The sequence below is a fragment of the Puma concolor genome, chromosome B1, assembly GCF_028749965.1.
Source record: "Puma concolor isolate L17-30 chromosome B1, mPumCon1.1.hap2, whole genome shotgun sequence".
Lineage (NCBI taxonomy): Eukaryota > Metazoa > Chordata > Mammalia > Carnivora > Felidae > Puma > Puma concolor.
Window position 1 is genome coordinate 71,044,219 of NC_141670.1, and position 20,708 is coordinate 71,064,926.

At 35.7% G+C, this 20,708-nt stretch overlaps 2 long non-coding RNA genes across 2 annotated transcripts; one reads left to right on the top strand and one right to left on the bottom strand.

The window, feature by feature from the left end:
- Nucleotides 1-5,524: 5,524 nt before the first annotated feature.
- On the bottom strand, nt 5,525-15,188 carry LOC147581683 (uncharacterized). Its single transcript, XR_015249726.1, has 2 exons — nt 15,090-15,188; nt 5,525-5,800 (listed from the first exon to the last, which is right to left on the bottom strand). It is a non-coding gene; the product is annotated as an uncharacterized LOC147581683 (long non-coding RNA).
- A 357-nt stretch (nt 15,189-15,545) lies between these two features.
- On the top strand, nt 15,546-18,610 carry LOC147581684 (uncharacterized). The gene is made up of 2 exons (XR_015249727.1): nt 15,546-15,661; nt 18,469-18,610. It is a non-coding gene; the product is annotated as an uncharacterized LOC147581684 (long non-coding RNA).
- Nucleotides 18,611-20,708: the final 2,098 nt, after the last annotated feature.

Consider the following 20,708-nt stretch of genomic DNA (forward strand, 5'->3'; position numbering starts at 1 on the left):
GCACACATACAAAGCGAGTTTAGGTGGAAAAAATTTATGAAGTATAAATGATTACTCCCATGTTTCGGATTTGGACATCAGCATGAATATAGGAAATGCAGGGGGAGAGATCATGTTCAGAAAAAACAGTGGAATTAGTTTGGGGCATTAATTAAGTGATTCTCAACTGAGGGTGATATTTTCCCCCTAGGGAAACACTTGACAATGTCTAGAAACATTTTTGGCTGTAACAACTGAGAGGCATTCTACTGGCATTTAGTATGTAGAGGACAGATATACTGTTGAACATCCTACAATGCGTAAGACAACCTCCTATCTTCAAAAAATTGTCGAAATATGAACAGTGCCAAGATTTAGAAATGCTGGTTTATTTTAGGGTAACTGGAGAAGTCCAGGATGAGATCTGGTCCCCCTACCTGAAGCTTAGGAGAGAGACTTGATAAGAAACCTTATCTGTTCGATTGCTAGAAAAGGTCCTGCAGTAACTGAGCCCTTCCCTCCTTTCATGTAATACTTTGTAAATGTTTATTGGCAATTCTGCACCCTAGTATAGAGTGTGGAATCACTCAATTGATGAATAGGTTTTGAAGAAATGGTCTGCTCTCCAAATATATTTTCCCTTTAGGTTTGTTTTGAAATAGCAACAAATGACAGTTCTTCAAAGAGCTTTGAAAGGGACTACATAAATTCGTAAAAATTGATAGTGCAATACAAGGCATAATTATTGAGCCTTTAAGTGAATGATTTTTGCAAGTGTATGATTATTTTGGTCCTGGCACCAAAAAAATCCATTCTTCCTGAGAGAAATCATTATCATTTTCACCGTGTTCTATTTTCTATTCAATCAGAAATGGGGAAATACTTGTAAATGCTTTAAAGGAATATTCCTGTCAACGTGCAATCACAATTTTCTTTGTACATGATGTTCATTCATGGTAAAATAATTTGATTTGAGTCTTCAAGAGCTAGCCAAAAAGAGAATGCTTAGATGCAACACATTCACTTCACACAATGCTCCTGTTGGAAGTCACGCTTTTTATGTAGATTTCTGCAGGTTCTCCCTAGTGAAAATCTACTTTGTTATTCCCATCAGGTCTTCTCTGCTCAGAGAGTTTCCGCATGTGGGTGATTGTTTTTCTCGCACGGACAACAATAAACAGCTCTTCCAAGACTTCGTTTTCCTCATTACTTTTCTCAGCCCACTGTGTGAAAATACACATCTTTGTTGCCTTTCAGAAGCGCAAACACTTCTGGAAAAAAATCCAGGAGACAGATGTGCACCATCTTGATGCTGCCTCATCCCAGGTCTCAAACTCCTCTATAGATAAGGGTCTTTATTAGGGGAAAAAAAAAAAAAACACAAAACACAAGAAAAGATAGAAATCGGAGCCATTTCTTATGAAAGTTAGTTTCAGAAAATTCCCTTGGAGGGGCTCCCGGGTGGCTCAATCGGTTTAAGTGTCCAAATCTTGGTTTCGGCTCAGGTCATGATCTCCCAGTTCATGAGTTCGAGCCCTGTATCGGGCCCTGTGCTGACAGCTTAGAGCTTGGAGCCTGCTTCAGATTCTGTGTCTCCCTCTCTCTTGCCCCCCCCCCCCACTCTCTCTCTCTCTCAAAAATAAATAAACATTAAAAAATTTTTTTAAACATGTCAAATTCAGATTTATTTTTGGCATTATCCAAAATAATAACAGGTATGAGTTTACTCAGTAATCTGGCAATGGACCTTCCCATTCCCGACCCCCCCCCCCCCCAGATGCAGATAAAACTTCCCTATCAGCCTCAGGAATACGGAAGATCCAGACACAAGGTCAAATTCTCATCAGCCCCTGTGAGCCCAGAGACCACAGATCCTCCCAGGAACACTGACACAGGCCATTTTCCCCAGGGGTAGGGGAGGTCCATGAAAATCAGAATACCAAGCTCTCTACATACTCTATGCAAATCTCATTTTTGCTGCTGATCACCAAGCTCCCAAAAAGGGAGTAAGACCAGTCAGTGCCTTTTCCTCTGTCAGGACCCTGACCAGAGGCTCTTAAATCTCCCAGCCCTGGTTGGCTGCCCCAGAAACTACTCAACTAATTAGAGATGGGGTGGACTGTAGTGGCAGGACTGGAATTAGATGAGAGAGCAACAAATTCACTTTCAAGCAAACACCTTTCAAAACTCTTTCTCAAAGTATTAAAATGATCATTTATACCTTCAGTATGAGAAAAAAAATAAAGGGTGATTTTATTGTTGCTGTTGCAACACTGGTAATATTATAGGAAAAAGTTATGTTACATGAGAAATATTCAGGATTTGGCTTAACATGGCTAATATTTCTTCTTTAGATTATTGTAAGTTAGAGAAAGATAAATATATGATTTCACTCATATGTGGAATCTAAGAAACAAAACAGATGAACATAAGGGAAGGGAAGGAAAAATAAGATAAAAACAGAAGGGAAGGCAAACCATAAAAGACTCTTAAATACAAGGAACAAACTGAGGGTTGCTGGAAGGGAGGTGGTGGGGGGAGATGGGCTACATGGCTGATGGGCATTAAGGAGGACACTTGCCGAGATGAGCACTCAGTGTTATATGTAAGTGATGAATCACTAAATTCTATTCCTGAAACCATTATTACACCATATGTTAACTAACTTGTATTTAAATAAAAATTGAAATTAATTAATTAATTAAATGAAAAATAAACACAAATTAAAAATTATTGTTATTATAATTTATGAATTCAAATGAAATTTTTATGCGTCATAGGAAGATTGGTGTTATGCCTCATAAGCAGGATAGAATTAAAACTTGCTAATTGTTCAATGCCCTTACTAAAATAATAATCATTCATTTCACTATCAATAAAACAAAATAACGAAAAAAATCCTTTGAGTCAGTACATTTACCAGAGACAGTAACAGTCCTACAGCATTCCAAATCCAAAGAGATGGCCCTATAGCAGATATCAGCATTTGCCTCTTATTATTAGTTTTATTATGTATGGCATAATGGTTTGGAAACAGAGATGACCCTCCAGTTGTTCAAACTGTACAAAAGAGTCCGTGATATCTTCATAAAACAGAAAACCTGAAAATGAATCTAGGACAAACCTAAAAATACCCAATTTTTAGTATTGAGGCAATATTACAATTTAACATTTGTTGAAGATCAAAGAAATAATAAGTAAAAGAAGTAAAAGAAATAATAACACATTCAAGACCCCACTGTGTTTATACTTCAATAATAAAAACTAATCTTTGATTTATAAAAAATGCTGTACTGGAGTTGAATGAACAAAGAAGTGATCATTTTTAACAAATTATTTTCTCAAAATATAGATGAGGGCCAGGATATTCTGATTCATATTTCTTATGCTTTGCTTGAAAAATCAAAATCTTTGTAAACATTTAAGACTTGAGGGGGCTCCTGAGTGGCCTCAGTCAGTTGAGCATCGGACTTTGGCCGAGATTATGATCTCAAGTTCATGAACTGGAGCCCCGCATCTGGCTTGCTGCTGCCAGCACAAAGTAGGCTTTGGATCCTTTGTCCCCTTCTCTCTCTGCCCCTCCCCCACTTACATGAGCTAGCGTGCAGTGCTCTCTCTCTCTCTCAAAAATAAACACTTAAAAGTTGGTATTTAACCCCTGTAAGTGTACTATAGGGCTTCAATGCTTCAGTTTACACATACATACGACATATCAGGGAATTTATAGAAAATCATAAATAAATAATACAATAAGTTATAACCCCCATCCAAAAATATTCTCAACACCCATGCCATCTTTTCCTAATTCATATTTGTAAGTCAGTTATATAAAGCAATGTTTCTCAAACCCTAATGTGCGTATGATGACCGAGGACCTTGTTAAAACACAGATTCTTATCCAAACAAGCTCCCAGGAGTGTTTACGTTACTGGTTCATGAACCATTCTTTTCAAAATAGAGGACCTTTTGATCCCACTAAATGTGTCTGAATTCAATGTTCAAGAAGGTAAAACTGGTAGTTTAAAAATATGAAATATGTAACTAGCAGCCTTTATGTATAAGCACTGTATTTATTTGAATTTGGAAAGAAATATTCTGGAGCAAATAATAGTCGATCTCAGTCATTTTAACCTCTTCTGCATTGCAGCTTATGAACAGAAAGAGTAGGACATTAATTTTAAAAACGGAGTGGAGAATAATTAAAGGAAATGTCAACTGCTGAGTTGATTATTTTCCTAAAATTTTAAATAGAGTGCTTTTTGCCAAAAACACTCACAATAAAATGTAATGTCAACTGCAAATTAGGGGCAATTGCAGTACAGAAAACTCTTAGGCAGTACTTGTCAAATCCCTGATTTTCACATTAGACTGTCATATGAAAAGGAGAACACTGCATGATTTTTCTTTTTCTTTATCCTTGGTATTGTGTATTTTTCCTACTTGCACTGTAGAATTGAAGTCCGCACAAATCCTTTCTCCAAATGTTGAGTGATAAACACCAGCCTCTTCATTTCCTAACAGCACTCTGTGCTTAAGGGGTATGACTCTTGTTTCTTCTAATGGAGTCACAGTTTTGATCCCACACAATTCTTTGAAAAACATGTAAAGAGAAAGCTGCACTTTCTTTTTATCTGCCAGGTTGGGCCAGGATATTCTATTATGCACTGGCATTTGAGTGGGAAACCTAAATGATAAATACACCCTGGAGGTGTGGTATTTCAAATTCCTCTTGGTTTAGAAATGCCCTGGGGGAACTAAGGGTATTATTTACTGAGCATTTCTAAAATGGTTCCCTGCGATGCATTGTTGTTGGTACTTTGTCTTACCCACCTAGTGGAATTGTGATTTGTTTTATAGTAAAAATATATTAAAATGACCTTTCAATCCCTGTAGCTAAAAAGAAAGCCACTTTTGAGGCCAGGAACAACCATTTAATTACTTACATGATTTTTCACCTTCTGTTTATTTTTGTCTCCTCCCTGGGGGCAAAAGTCTTACAAGTATCTTATAAGTATTCTTGCTTTCTTGGCTATTTAAGTTCTTGGATTGTCTTTGATTTTTATTTTAATGTATATAAATATGTAAGAGACTTCCAATATCTTTCATTTTGTTCTTTCTCCACACCCTATATGTTTATTCTGTTATTTGTAGAATTTTTTCAGAGTTTTTCAACATACAAATGAATACACTAACTAAAATGAGAAGAAAAGGAAGGCAAGACATTTTTTGTGTGTGAGAGAATAGTTTAAGTCATTTAAAAGGCTGTATTGACAAGTCTATATCTTAATGTATAACTATCTTGATATAGATGATAGATAGATATTTGTAATCTGGGCAAAAAACAGCAGAAGCAACGTTTCCTATCCCATTGTGAAAGTGACAAAAAAAACTAATGCAAAGAAATCTCTAACTAAAATAAGAGATACCAAATCTACCTGTAGCTGGGCGCAAAGACGCAAGGACACCTGGCCCCCGGGGGTCACAAATAGATCCGGTTTGGCCATTCGCTGCTGCTGCTGACAAAATCCAAAGACAGAGAAATAAATGGTGGGAAACAAGGAAGGAATTTATTTCAGTGATGCCCACACTGGGAAGACAGCATGGGCTGTCAAAGACTCTCCAGAGTGCGGAAAGTACTTCCAGATTTACATAAGGAAAATGTGGGGCAAACATGGGTGGGTAGTGCAGGTCGAATGGACCACTCTCTTGGAGTCAATCGTGGGTGATGTCTTGCCGGCTCAGGGCAGTCCTTATGCTTGAGGGGGTAGCTTCCGTTCCCATGGTTTGTCCTCAGGGTCTTCCACCTGAGCCAGGAGACAAGCTGGAAAGAAGAACCCACTAGAAAGTTTGAGGTCAAAATGGAGACAACCGAAGCCCTCGTATACCTAACACGACAAAAAACTGTGTAGAGTCCCTATGATATGGCAAGCTGCCATAGACACTGCCAAGACAGAAATATGTGTAAGGTATCTAAAACTCTATGGTTTGTTTAGGTACCGAGTAATTTAGTAAATTTCCCACAGTAAATTGTCACTGAAGATATTTATTTCTCTCCCTGTGTGAAATAATTTCTTTATCCTGCTGTAAGAAATAATAACAGAAATGCTACAAAACCCATATAAGGAGTGTTAAAAAGAAAACCACAGGCTCAAAATGGTGTTACGGCCCCAAAGTAAATCAAGACTAAACACCTAACCTAACTGCAGTTTCTCCCCAAGGAATATAACCTTTCACCAGTCAACGTGGGAATTTCTTGATCAGCATCAGAAATGTACTGATAGACCTCTTCTGTTCCCCTTAGGAGTGTGACCTTGCCCAAAACAGTGGACTCTTTACCAATAATTTCCTTTTTTCCATTCTTTCTCTATTTGTAAAGATCTTTCCTATTCTGTAGCCCTTTGGAGCTCCCCTATGCTTGTTAAATTGGATGCTGCCCAATTCATGAATCAATTAGTAAAACTAATTAGATCTTTAAAATTACTTGGTTGAATTTTTCTTATTTAACTGTAGGATTAACAAGATTGGTCCATCTGTATAAATGAGACCAAAATGTTCCAATTTGCTATAGAATATTTGTGCTCTACACTAAGCATGTGAATTTCTGGAGTTTTTTGAGCTTGCAAATTCTGAAAGATAACTAACTTAGTGGTTTTCAAAGGATGGTCCCTAAAACAGCAGCCAAATAGTATCATCTAGGAAACTGTCTTTTTTTTTTTTTTTTTCATGTTTTTATTTATTTTTGAGACAGAGAGAGACAGAGCATGAGCGGGGAAGGGGCAGAGAGAGAGGGAGACACAGAATCTGAAGCAGGCTCCAGGCTCTGAGCTGTCAGCACAGAGCCTGACACGGGGTTCGAATTCACGGACTGTGAGATCGTGACCTGAGCTGAAGTCGGACGCTCAACCGACTGAGCCACCCAGGTGCCCCTAGGAAACTGTCTTAAATGCACATCTTTAGGCCTCAACTCAGATACACTGAACCAAACTCTCTGGGGTTGGGGCCCAGAAACTACTATTTTAAGAAGCCTCCTAGTGATTCTTATAAACATTAAGTTTCCTCTGACCTAACTCCCTTTTTATCAAAGGAGAATATTAAAATCAAGGGGAGTCAACCAGGTCATAGAGCTAAAAAGTTGCAGAACATAAAGTGTAGCACATAGTAGGTACCCAGTTATACAATCTGACCCGTAGCATAATTAAAGCCATAATGTAATTAAATGTAAAAAATAGAATCATTTTATGTCTGACTTATTTTGCATTTTGGGTAATACTGCACTTTCCTAGTACCAACACCAAATCAAATATTGAACCTAATCCTTAAGATCACTTTGTATAATTACTTAAACTGCTGATCTGATGATGGCAAGATGTCGTAAACGCAAGATGAGGTTTCAGTCCCGAGAGGATGTGTCAGTTATTAGAGAAGTGTGTTTTTGCCTTGGTCTACTGCTAATTTGAGCCTGAATTAGGGAGACTTTTGGTTTGATTGTTGAGAAGGGATTATAGAAGATATTGAGCAGAGAAACAGAAATGGCAGAAGGATCATTCTTCAGAGAAGTAATGAAAGGAGTATCTCTTTTTTGTAATGTTCATTTATGTATTTTGAAAGAGGGGTGGGGATGGGCAAAGAGAGAGAGAAAGAATCCCATGCAGGCTCCACGTCGTCAGCGCAGAGCTAGATGCAGGGTTGGATCTCACAAATCATAAGATCATGACCTTGACTGAAATCAAGAGTCAGTCACTTAATCGACTGAGCCACTCACATCCCCCAGGAATATATTTTAATGTATCTTTGAGTGTATACATCAGAGAAAAGATCAGTGATCAGTAAAAAGATAAGATTCTGGTTGCCTTTAAACAAATGAAATATTTGTTTCCTGTCTCTTCCTGTCTCTTCAACTTGTCATTCTCTATTCATTACTTTCTTTGCCTATAAAAAAACCCAGATGAACACTATTTTTAAAATAAATTTAATTTCCATAAATCTTAATTAATCTACCATGCTAACTTCATTCTTTCCTTCACTCAAATTCTTTTATAACTATGAAATTAAAAGGTTAAAAGTTGAAAACTAGAAACCACAACAATCAAAGATGAAGCATAAGTCTTTGAAATATCTCTAGCTAATATGTTTTCATATTAGTGTTTTCATAGAGCATATATTCATTTGTTAGCCAAAGTGGTATGATGTGACAGTTGCTCTGAAGCTATTTAAAAAATAAACTAATTTTGTAATTTTCCATTTTAGTAAATAGTCTTTTGAAGGCATAATTACAATGGATATTTAATATTGCATTATATAGACATGGCATAATTTGCCAGTCACGCGTATTTAGACATTTGGGTCATTCCCAGGTCTTCATCATTATGCTAGATTCTGTGATGACAAACATCCCTGTAGTATATAAATAACAAATTCAAGCAGTTTATCTCTGATAATATTCTCAGCATAAAATCTAAAAAGTAAAAATTAACTAAAATCATTTACAATTTTGTTATCCATGGCAAATTGTCCTTCATAGCTCCCTAGAAGTATATGATATTTACATCCAACCTTTAGCATATAGAACTGTTCCTTTTTTTATCTTTAAAATTTTTAGAGATCAAATAGTAATATTGTTGTTTCTGTTCCATTAATTATGTTATTACTGTCATATTTTAATATTTTAATAATTATTAGCCATTTTTATTTCCCATTCAAGCATTTTGCCCATTTTTAATGATGTGTTCACATAGTTTTTGTTGATAAGCAAAAAGCTCTTTAAGTGTTAAAATTTTCATTTCTGTTGTAAATGCTTATGGTCAATATTTTGGAATGAACAACTTAAGAGTGATGGAAAATTTTATTTGTGTTATTTTCTTCTCAAATTTTAAAAATCTATTTTTCTCTCCCACTATTACAAAAACTGCTCTTGCTAAGGGCATCCTTATCAAAATAAAATGAGATAAAGTACCCTTTTACAAAATTTGTAATAATAACACAGAAGAAAAGGGAATTGATTCTAAAGAATAGACTTCCAGAATAAAAACCCATCGCCATATTTATAAAAAGAAAATATAGGGGCGCCTGGGTGGCGCAGTCGGTTAGGCGTCCGACTTCAGCCAGGTCACGATCTCGCGGTCCGTGAGTTCGAGCCCCGCGTCAGGCTCTGGGCTGATGGCTCAGAGCCTGGAGCCTGCTTTGGATTCTTTGTCTCCCTCTCTCTCTGCCCCTCCCCTGTTCATGCTCTGTCTCTTTCTCTGTCTCAAAAATAAATAAACATTAAAAAAAAATTAAAAAAAAAAAACAAAAACAAAATGACAGCCACAAAACATATATGCTCAAGAGCCAGAGTACATGAATTCAAATTTTCATATACTCTGGGTCCAAGGCCAAATTATGTGATATCAGGACACAAGTCAGAGCAGTAGATCGATGAGGAGGTAGAAGGTTATTATTTATTTTGAGATGATTATATGTAACATATTTCAAAGCTGATGGAAAGGGAAATATTTTTTTTAATATAAATTATATTCTAGGCTCCAGTGTCACTCTCTGAACAATGGTGAAAACTTTAAAAATACCTCTCAGAGTTATGGTAAAAATTATATATAAGGTTTATGTTACTTGCCTGAAAATAATAAGGATTTAATTTTTAAAACACTATATATACATTCCTCCTCATCATTTAAAAAATTGCATCAACATTAATTTTATCAATGCAATTATTTCCCTGATTCCCACTCGCTCCTCAACCCTCCTGGAAATTGGAAACAGGCAGAAGAGATTACTGGGCATTTTCCAATACACCCCTGAGCTTGACTTTCTATTGACAAGACAATTAACATAATCTATTGGGACAGAAGTTAATTTGTAGATTTTTGTCTGTTCAAATTTCCAATTATTGCTGTCTGGTGAAACTGATAATTCCAGAAATTGGATTTACAGCTCTACCAGAGAGTAATCAGTTTTGTATCTAATCAAGGACCCCTAGCATTTCTTTGATGTGCACATATACCTACTTCTCAAATGCTCTCTGGCCCATTCATAACATCTTTCTTATGATGAGTTGAATAAATTTTTGACAAGAGTTCATTTTATTTTACTCATTTTAATGAGTCATGATTTTACCCTTTGAAAAGATACATACTTGAATTCACTGCAATCTAGTACTTAATTCCAATATTCACAATTATACTGCAAAATAAGACTATTTGTCTCTGTTCATCCGTTGAGAAATATGAAGCTCACACATGTTGAATAAATTGCCTGATGTTACACAGCTGCTGAGGGTTGGACCTCGAAATAGAAGACAACTTTTGCTCTATGTCATGCTTTCCATATTAAGCAAAATGGCTACAAGCTTACGTTCTACAAAGTCTGAGATAAGTTAAAATAGTGAATCTTTCCAGCATTATTAAATTTATTGAAACATTTCTGGAAAAATATATAATTTAAATTTTATGCCACAAAACATTTTTGTAGTGCATCCAAAATTATACAATTTTTATGGTTGTTCATGAAATACACTTGTTTCGAGCTGAATTCCCTGACTTCAGGATATTCTCTGCCATTGGGATACATTAGTGAAACAAGATTTAGAAGCACTATTGATCTATGGCCTCTCCCAATGCATCGGACAAATAACATATCATTCCTATGCCCAATGAAACATAGTTTGGTGGCCCAGATTATTTAAATTCCAAACCATAAGTTAGGATTCATATCAGAATTGCAATATACAGACCTGGCAGACTGACTAGATTATTGCAAAATTTATGGTTCAATTGAGCCTTATCATGTAGTTAAGTAGCCTTTGCCAAATGACTAAAAACATATAAAACATATAAATATAGAGGAGCATGATATAAGAGTGAACGGTATCTACACCGATGAACACAAAATGTTGATATTCATTAAGATTTTTAAAATACATAATATTACATGTATTTTTTTGTCTCCCTATGAAAATGTAAATGATAACCTGTTTACATATATTTGCACTTTTAGTATTAATCCAAGTATATATGCTTTGTGTCATATTTAAATATTGGAATGTCTTTCTTGGTGGAACTTTAATTAAATATTTGCTAAAAATCCAATGATTAAATAACTTTATTTGAATGACTATAATCTTCCAAGAAAGTTTAATGATTATTTTGTCTATGTGAAACACCAAGCAAATAAGCATGCAAACAAAAAATGTGTGAACATTATATTCTAAATAGACGTCCTTTTTATTATATCACTATTGATTTTCCTATAAAATTCACTCAAAGAATTTTTATCTTTTCATTCAGAACAATTATTCTATTTATGCTAAAATTTCTCATATGTGCAGCAAAATTAATGCATCCAAGGAAGATGAAATAAAGGGTACTAAATGTACTTTTCTATGTGAACCAAGTGGAGTACTTGACACAAAATAAATTAAAACAAAATAAATTAAACACAAAGTAAAAACCAAAGTTTTTAGGCATTGGACAGCAGGCAGCATGACACTGTGATGCCTGAGAGAACTGGAATTTACAAAGTGAGCTCTACAATTGCACCCGTTTAATACTTGCAGGTATTAATATGTGGGTAAATATAGACACATTTTCTCATTTTTAACCTCTTTAAAAGATAAATGACTGTTTAGATAAAAAAAAAAAATTAAATAGCGATGCATTTTGAGTTTCATAACATACGTGGAAGTATAATGTATGACACCAGCAGCCAAAAGGATGAAGTAGAGGAAGGAACTATATCATTGTAAGGATTATGCAATATACATAAAGCGGAAAAATATTATTTAAAAATGGAGTGTGAATAGGGCGCCTGGGTGGCTATGTCCGTTAAAGTCCGACTTCAGCTCAGGTCATGATCTCCCAGTCAGTGAGCTCGAGTCCCTCATTGGGCTCTGTGCTGACAGCTCAGAGCCTGTAGCCTGCTTCAGATTCTGTGTCTCCCTCTGTCTCTGTTCCTCCCCTGCTTGCACTCTGTCTCCGTCTCTCTCTCTCTCAAAAATAAAGAATAAAAGAAAAAGTTTAAAAAAAATTGGGGTGTGACTACCAAAAGGAGAGAAATATAGACAAAGACAGAGATGGAGGAGAGAAAAATCAAACAGTGGAGAACAGAATAAATAATTGAAACCTCAATTAATGCAAATGATGGCAGGGAAAGAAAAAAAATTGAGTAAAAAACAGATGGGACAAATAGAAAGTAAATAGCAAAATGATAGTTTTAAACTCAACCATATCAGTAATTATAATAAGTAAAGTTGGCTTAAACATTCAATAAAAACCTACCCGTGTCATAGGTAATTTTTTAAAAGACCTAACTATATGCTATCTACAAGAAAGTCATTCTAATTTTGCAGATGGGGTAAAAGTAAATGGATGGGGGAAAAAAATCCATTATAGACTACTAGAATTTCCTAAACTGGGATTTGTTCCTTGGGATTCCTACTGTGTGTCCAGCCACTATACAGCCTCATGGCAATGGGGGCTGGAGCAAATGTTGATATTCCGGTGACTGCTACAGCAGTGAGGAAAACTGTCCTTTTTCTCTGACCCAAGAGTCTCCTGTCTTCTGCCAGCAACCATGAAACCGTGGTAGGCTAGACTGCTACATTGCAAGAAGTGTACAGACAGGATAACAAGTAAGAAAACGTTTCAAACTCTTCACAGTCTGTGACAAAGTCCACTTCCAATTGTCACATGACTGGCAATTATGGACTGATTTTGATGTGAGACCTTGGTTTCTCCATAGGCAGGCCTTTTCACAGGCTGCTTGAGTGTTGTCACAACATGCAGCTGTCTTCTCTCAGAGAGGATAATCCAAGAGAGATGGAAAACCAAGTGGAAACTAACTTTTTTATTATCTAGTCTCAGCCATCAAATAGCATAATTCTACAGCATTCCTGTTCATTAAAAGCTAGTTAGTAAATTCAACCTGCACTGAAATAGAGAGGAATTAAGCATCCTTTTTTTGAAGGGAAGAGTGACAAAAAAAATTTCCGGACATATTTAAAAACCACTGGGTAGTATCATTCTATTTATAGGAAGTTATAGAAAAGGTAAATCTATAGTGACAGAAAACTGATCAGTTGTTGGCAGTGACCAGGGGTGGGACATAAAGACTGGCTGCTAAAACACACAAGGGAACTTTGTGAAGAGATGGAAATGTTCTACATTCTTATGCTCGTTATGCAACGAATAAAACCGTGCACTTAAAACTGATGGGTTCTACTGTATGCAAGTTATACATTTATAAGTGTGATAAAAAATAGAAAAAAACTGTTCATATTCATGAAATATTGGTTATTATTACACAGGGGTGTAGTGTTTTGACTTCTGAGAAAGATGACATTAGGGAGCGTGGTTAGTATAGATGGTTAATTCAATGACATGAGAGGAACTAGTAATTTGCAATAGAAAGTTGGGTCTCTCACGGTTTTCTAGCCCAACTACTCTAAATTAGAAGACTAAAATAAGAGCCAGTGGTAATCACGTTTGTTTTTCTTCACCACATCTTCTGTGAGATAATGAAGTACAATGAACCCAGCATCAATGGCAACATGTTTAGCAGTAATGGAAAACTTCGTATGAAAATGTCAGGCAGCGTTCTTGGAATTCGGTGATGAGAGTTATCGGCAAGCAATACCATCGCCACCTGGCACCAGTTAGAGTGCTGTTATAAACAGACAATGGGAGCAGGGGAAATATCCTCCTAGTAATTCAGAGCAAGAACATGAGGCATATCCTGAAGAGGCCAGGAGATCTGGTCCTCGGAGCACAAAAGAGACTTCCTTAGCCTCCCAGGACTATTCGGAGATTTTTTTTTTTGGGGGGGCTGGATTTTTCAGAAAAGTTTTCAAGGTAAATTCAGAGGAAATGGAACATTATTTTAATCTGACCGATATGAATTTGGAAAGATGAAATATAGTTAGACTAAAGCTTCAAGAGGGAGAGGGCACTGCAAAAAGGTGAGCAGACACTCTTTGGAAGAAATATTCGGTATCTATTACTGTAAAGGATACCTGAGTTTCTTAAATGATCTCTTCTCACCGTAAAATGGCCTGGGTTTCTGCTATCTTTTGTAACAGAATAATCCAATGCATCAAAGTTCAAAGTGAACACTATTATCTAGCACTGACAAGGAACTAGAGTATATCTTTAAACAAACCCTTGATATGGTTATCACAAATCAAATAAAAATCATTTACTTTAAAGGAATTTGATTCAAATAACCCAAGAGGTTTCAAATTATTAAATTTATAAAAATCACCACAGTGCTCATTAAAGTGAAACTTCCTGGGCTTACAGATAGTCTATTCTATTTGGGGTGAGACCCAGGAGTATGAATTTTAAACAAACACCTTGAGCAATTCTAAAGCAAGGGGACCTCAAAACACACACGTTTTGAGAAATACTGAAGAGACTAGTATTAATACTTAATAGACCATAATCTCAGCATTCTGAAACAATGCATGCATTTACATTACATTATAGAATAAAAAAGCTATGCGATAAAAAATTTAACCCTGCATGGGTTTTGATTTATTTTTCTTAGCACATTTGAAAAAGAATCTACTGGTACTAGGAATATTTCTATTAATATTTTTCAACCCCATGGACTCATTTTATACAAACATGTTCTTTTCATTATCTTCTTGGATCACTGCCATATACTTATTTATCTTTTCTGATACAAAGATTTTTCTCTTCTAAAAATTACTCTTGTTCTATAGCATTATCTAGAACATCTTGTTTAGAATTCTTTCTAGAAAGCAATTAACTGAAACTCTTTTGTCTGTATCTGATACAAAATTACAAGAAGTCTAACTTTCATACAGGTTTAATTACTACTAAATCAATATTATGTATTTAAATCTAATTATAGTATAAGAATTAGGATTCTGATGAAGAAACGATCTCATGGATGATTAGAAATTTAGTTAGCCTGCATTAAAACTAGCAGATTCTTAGTCTTGACTATCTTGATAAAGTACAGGATATTAAAAACTGACTTAAAGACAATAAATTGTCATAACAATAGTCATTATAATTATATGCTAGGTGTAGATAGACAAGGTATTTTTTCTTTTCTAACAGGTTTACAATTTGCAGTCATGACTTTCACCTTACCGCCAGCTAGGACTTAGCCCAGAGAGAAAACCGATCTCTTTTCTTGAAGTTTTCCTCAGAAGATTAAATCTTATGACTGCCGTTGTCATACAGCACCAACATTATATTATAAACCTAAATACAGAAGCCGTCCCCCACCCCCCAAACTCCTATCTGTGGGGAATATGTTCCAAGACCAGTAGGGGATGCCTGGGTCCACGGCTAGTCCCGAACCCTATATATACTATGTTTTCTCCTATACATACATACATACATACATATGGTAAAGTTTGATTTACAAATTAGGCAGTTAGAAATTAATAACAACAATGAATAATAAAATAGAGCAGTTATAGCATACTGTGATACAAGGTATATGAATGTGGTGATCTCTCTCTCACACATTCAAAATATATTGCACGTGGGATGATAAAACGCCTAGGTGATGAGAGGAAGTAGGCACTGTGACATAGTTAGGCTACCATTGACCTTCTGACAATACGTCAGAAGGAGAACCATCTGCTTTTCCACTGCAAGGGACCGTGAGTAATGGAAACCGGGGAAAGTGAAACCTCAAAAAAGGGAGGACTACGGTATTTGCCATTACTTTTCACTTCCTTCTTTGCGAGCTTCTGGGGAAACAGAACAGATGTTTCACTCTATTTACATAATGAGTCTTCATGTATTTGAAACAGACTATTATTACCATTTTACTGTGTAATGTTAACAATTGTACCCATAATGCACAGGAAAACGCAATCTTACAGTGCTGAAATTTAACAACAAATAAGATGTGGTGGTGTGCTTTGAATGCAAATAATGTTTTCGAGTATCTCTTTTAAGTAGTCGATTACTGACAGTTGTGTAAGACTTGAATCTGAAAAATGCGACTGTGAAGGTACAAATTCTGTTTTCCTTCACACATCCAACTGTTTTTTTTTTTTTTTATATGATTACTTACTGCTCCGTGCACCATCTCCTGAAAATTTTCAGTCCATTGTTTAGATTAGATCAAGACCTTTTTTCTTAAGCATTTTAAATGCGTCTATGGAGAATAATCTCACTCCACTGTTATATAGCTCTATGTTATACACACATTGTATGCTGTCCTTGCAGGCATCAGCTTTAATTTTAATTTTTTTCTTTTATATCTTTCTGCCTAGAAGTAAGTAAGCTCCTTGAGGGAAAGGGTACTTGTCTTAGCCAGCAAATCACTGCCAGGATGTAGTAAGTTTTCAATTAATTGTTCTCAACCTAATTTTCAAGCCATTTCCCTTTTTGCCATCAATTCACATTCTTCTTGTTTTCTTGAATATTTTTTTAGCATAAGAATTTGTTTTCCTACTCTGCAAGAGTGCTGATTCTTAATTTGGTTTTTGCCTCTCACTTCTTGTTCTTTTGTAGTTTTAAAAACCCTCTTTTACACTGTTTTCATTTCTGTATTACCTTGAAAACCATTGTCATTTGCATTCTTTCCTAACAGTCCATAAATAGAAACAATACCTCATCATTTTCAATATCATTGAATATTAAAGATACAATTGTTATTATTGAAATTACTATCATCCTTTCACTTCAGGCAAGTGAGAAAACTAAGTAATGAAGAGACTGAAACCAACCACATAAATTTCTTTTTTTTTTTTTTTTTGTTTGTTTGTTTGAATTTTAGTTCAGTTCAATTTTGGTACATCTATGTGATTTTTATTAGTATTATGTATTTCTTTTTAAGAAGTTACAATGGCACTTTGGTTATTCAATGAAGTACTTACATACTGTGCAACAGCCTCTTGTCTCAACCCATTTGTTTCCTCAATTTCATAATCCTTTGAAGAGTCATTGTGACAGTGGAAAGCTAAGTGCCCTATGCTACTGCAACAGCGTTCAACAGAATGTAAACTGAAATGTAGCCCCATCAGACATGATTCTAACCCTCAACCACTACGACTTTACCTTTTCTGCTACCCTCTACCTGACTGGTTTTCTTAATATTTTTTCTTTCGAGAAAATATTCTCCTCTCCAGTAGGATGAGATCATCATAGTAAGTCCAGATATACGGTAACCCTCCCAACTCACACTGCTCTTGGAATAGCACTATGATTGTCCCCATAGTAGCTTATCCACAGTGATTCATATAAGAATCGCAGTTTCTAAGAATTTTCATGGATTTGTTTCCTTTGGATACAGTTCTTGTGACAACACAAGATATAGATCACAAGATAAATAGATACTTGTGTGTGCATACAAACAGGGATGTAGATATACTTAATCAGGCTGACTCCGCTTAAGATTATTGCTCTAAATATCCATTTATTTTACAAATGCTTTTGATTGCCCGAGCCTGGGTGGCTCAGTCGGTTAAGCTTCTGACTCCTGACTTCTGCTCAGGTCATGATCTCACGGTTTGTGGCATTGAGTCCCACGTTGGGCTCTACACTGATGGTGTGGAGCCTGCTTGGGATTCTCTCTCCCTCCCTCTCTCTCTCTCTTTCTCTCTCTCACTACCTCTCTCCTGCTCATGCTCTCTCTCTCTCTCTCTCTCAAAAATAAACGTTAAAAAAAACACAAATATTTTTGGTTGCCTTCTATATAGCAAGCCCTATGATCTGCATTCAGGATAAAATGATATAGTTGCTTATTGTTTCACAATGGTGGGAGTAAGGTTTATCAAATAGCCACAGAAATAAATATATATCTGAAAAGTATTAAGGTATGCTAAGTAGAAAAATTAGGGAGGTGCTTGCGAGAGAATTAAGTTTGAGGGAAACAAATTGAGAGGCTTCTTGGAAGAAGTAACAATTAAGCTGACAGCTAAGGAATAAAATGCAGTTAAGTAGTAGATGAGAGGATACTTCAATCCTTGAGGCAAGAAAGAACATGGCTCATTACAGTTAAGCGTCTGACTCTTGATTTTGGCTCACATGATCCCAGGGTCATGGGATCAAATCCTGTGTTGGGCTCTGTGCTGACATGTAACTGCTTGGGATTTTCTTTCTCCCCCTCTGCCACCCTCCCCTGCTCATGCTCTCTCTTAAAATAAAATAAAAAAAAAATAATAATAAGCATTAAAAAGAGAAGTAAAAAAAAAATAAAGTGAATGGAGGGAGTGGAAGTAAAGAAATAACCCTTTATAGATGTATGAAATAGGAGACACATAGACTTGACAATTGGAACTTGTTTGCTGGAGATAATTTTAATTTTGGTGTCAGATATTATTTCTGATTATCTTTAGTTTGGAAGAGATTTATAATGAGCTAAAGTCAAAATAGACTAAGAGTATTCATACCAACAAGGGGAGCAAAGGGAAAATCATGCACAGATAGAAGGCATTGCATAGTGATCATTTACAGAAAGCAATTTACTTAGATATTTTTGTTGTCTAATATTTGTCTTGTCTCTCAGATTCTTCGGGAAATGAACACTGAAAGCAGATATTGAAGACTCCCTGATGAGACTCACATTTGGAATTAAAATGATCAGTCTGCTGCAGATGCAGATATCCATAAACATTTGACATTTTAAAAAAGTAAATACAATTACATTATTTTGTTGGTAATGATTTTTAAAATATAGATGTTTGGGGTGCCATAAATTACTTTTATGGGTTATTTTCTCACAAATATGTTGAAGTTACAGCTAGTTAAAAATTTTCTATTACTTTCCATTCCACTTATTTACAAGATTTCATTTGCTTTCACTGCCAACTCTATTGAAAAAATAGTCTAAATTCATTACTTAACATCGTGAAAACAAGTTGCCTCCCTATTACTACTGAAAACCATCATCAAAGATCATTCATTATTTCCTACCCACCAAATGCAACAGTTTTTTCTATGTTCATAAACTACTTCATCTCTTTATTTTTCTCTACATTTCTTATGTATACTAAACTTTCTATCTTCTCTTATTCTATTTTTTTCCTGTACACATTTTTTCAACTTCAGCATTTACCAAAATAGCTTTCTCACTGAGTACTGCTTCATCCATTCTATAACTTTTCCTCTTTATTTTATGGCTTCCTTATTTACATCCACAAATAGATTTGCCAACTTGCTGCCCATGCAACAAAATGTGTTCATATCAGGATTCAGTATTTTCCTTCAGTTCCTTATTCTTATTTCCACTAACACCATACTGTCCTCCCAGTATCATAGGCTCCTTCACCATAAAACCCATTTTTAAATAAGCTTCCATAACAGAAAAATTATTTATAAACTATATGAGTCTTTTGTCTCTATTTAAAAATGCTTATTTGTTTTTGAGAGAGAGAGAGAAAAGAGAGAGAGAGAGAGAGAGACAGACTGTGAGCAGGGGAGGGGCAGAGAGAAAAGGAGACACAGAATCTGAAATAGGCTCCAGGCTCTGAGCTGTCAGCACAGAGCCCAACACAGGGCTCAAACCCACAGACCTTGAGATCATGACCTGACCCAAAATCAGCTGCTTAACCGACTGAGCCACCCAGGCGCCCCGAGAGTCTTTTCTTTATTGCCATTCACACCACCTAAATGGATTTCCTAATTGATAGTCCTTGCCCATAATTTTCTCTTCTTAATTTCATCATTTACATGGCTTTCATATTTTTTTCCTCAATTATTGGTGGCTTGAGAGCACCCCCTTCACCAAAAACTTGCTTACAAACACATCCTAAATTTTTCGTATGAATTTCAAGGCAATTGCAATTCCAACTGTAAACTACTTTTCCAACTTCATCTACCAATAGTCTTTTCACACATTGTGTTTTTCTTCACCAGGGCTCCTGCCATTTTGAGAATGCACTACACATTTTTATGGTTTCTCCTTTAGGTTGGGTGCTGTATAAATACAGCCCAAGACCAAGATTCTTGCGAAAAAGATTTATGAGAGTCCTCTTGGAAAGGAAGTGTTACATTGAGCGTTTTATGCCACCAAGTTCATATGCTCGAATCTAATCCCTAATATATTGGTGTCAGGAGGTGGGGCCTTTGGGAGGTGGTTAGTGCACTTATAGAAGAACTCCCGGAGGGTTCTCTTGCTCTTTCCCCTTTCTACCATATGAGGACACAGTGAAAAGACAGCCATCTATAAACCAAGAAATGGGCTCTCAGCAGACACTGAATCATCCTCCAGAGGCTTGATTTTCGACTTCCCAGCCTCCAGAACGTGAGAAATAAATTTGTATTGTTTATAAGCTCCGCAGTCCATGGTATTTTTGGTATAGCAGCCTGAAGGAACTAAGACAGTGACTAAGAGAAATAATAAAAATGCAGTGCTCCTTTTTTGTTTTTAAGGGCATATTCTCTTTATCAGCATTTAATACTTTTCTTCTATAGCCTTTGACAATGAGTTACTTATATGGAGCAAAATCCTTGAGAACAAAGACAGGTTTTTTTGTTCATTATTTTTATCCTCACTCAACCACAGCTCCTAGTAAAAACCTCTACAGCATAGGCAAAAATTTTAAAATAGTTCTTAAAATGTATTGTCAGTAAAAGTGAATATTTTACAGGAAATCTTAAGAGTAGTAATCTCATTTTCTGGAAAAAAAAGGCCATTATATATTTTATATTTTAATGATATATTTATGGTTATGGATTTAAGGTCTTCTTTTGTATTTCATGTCAGACTTTGCAAAAAATTCATCATTATTTCTGTCACTGAAATGC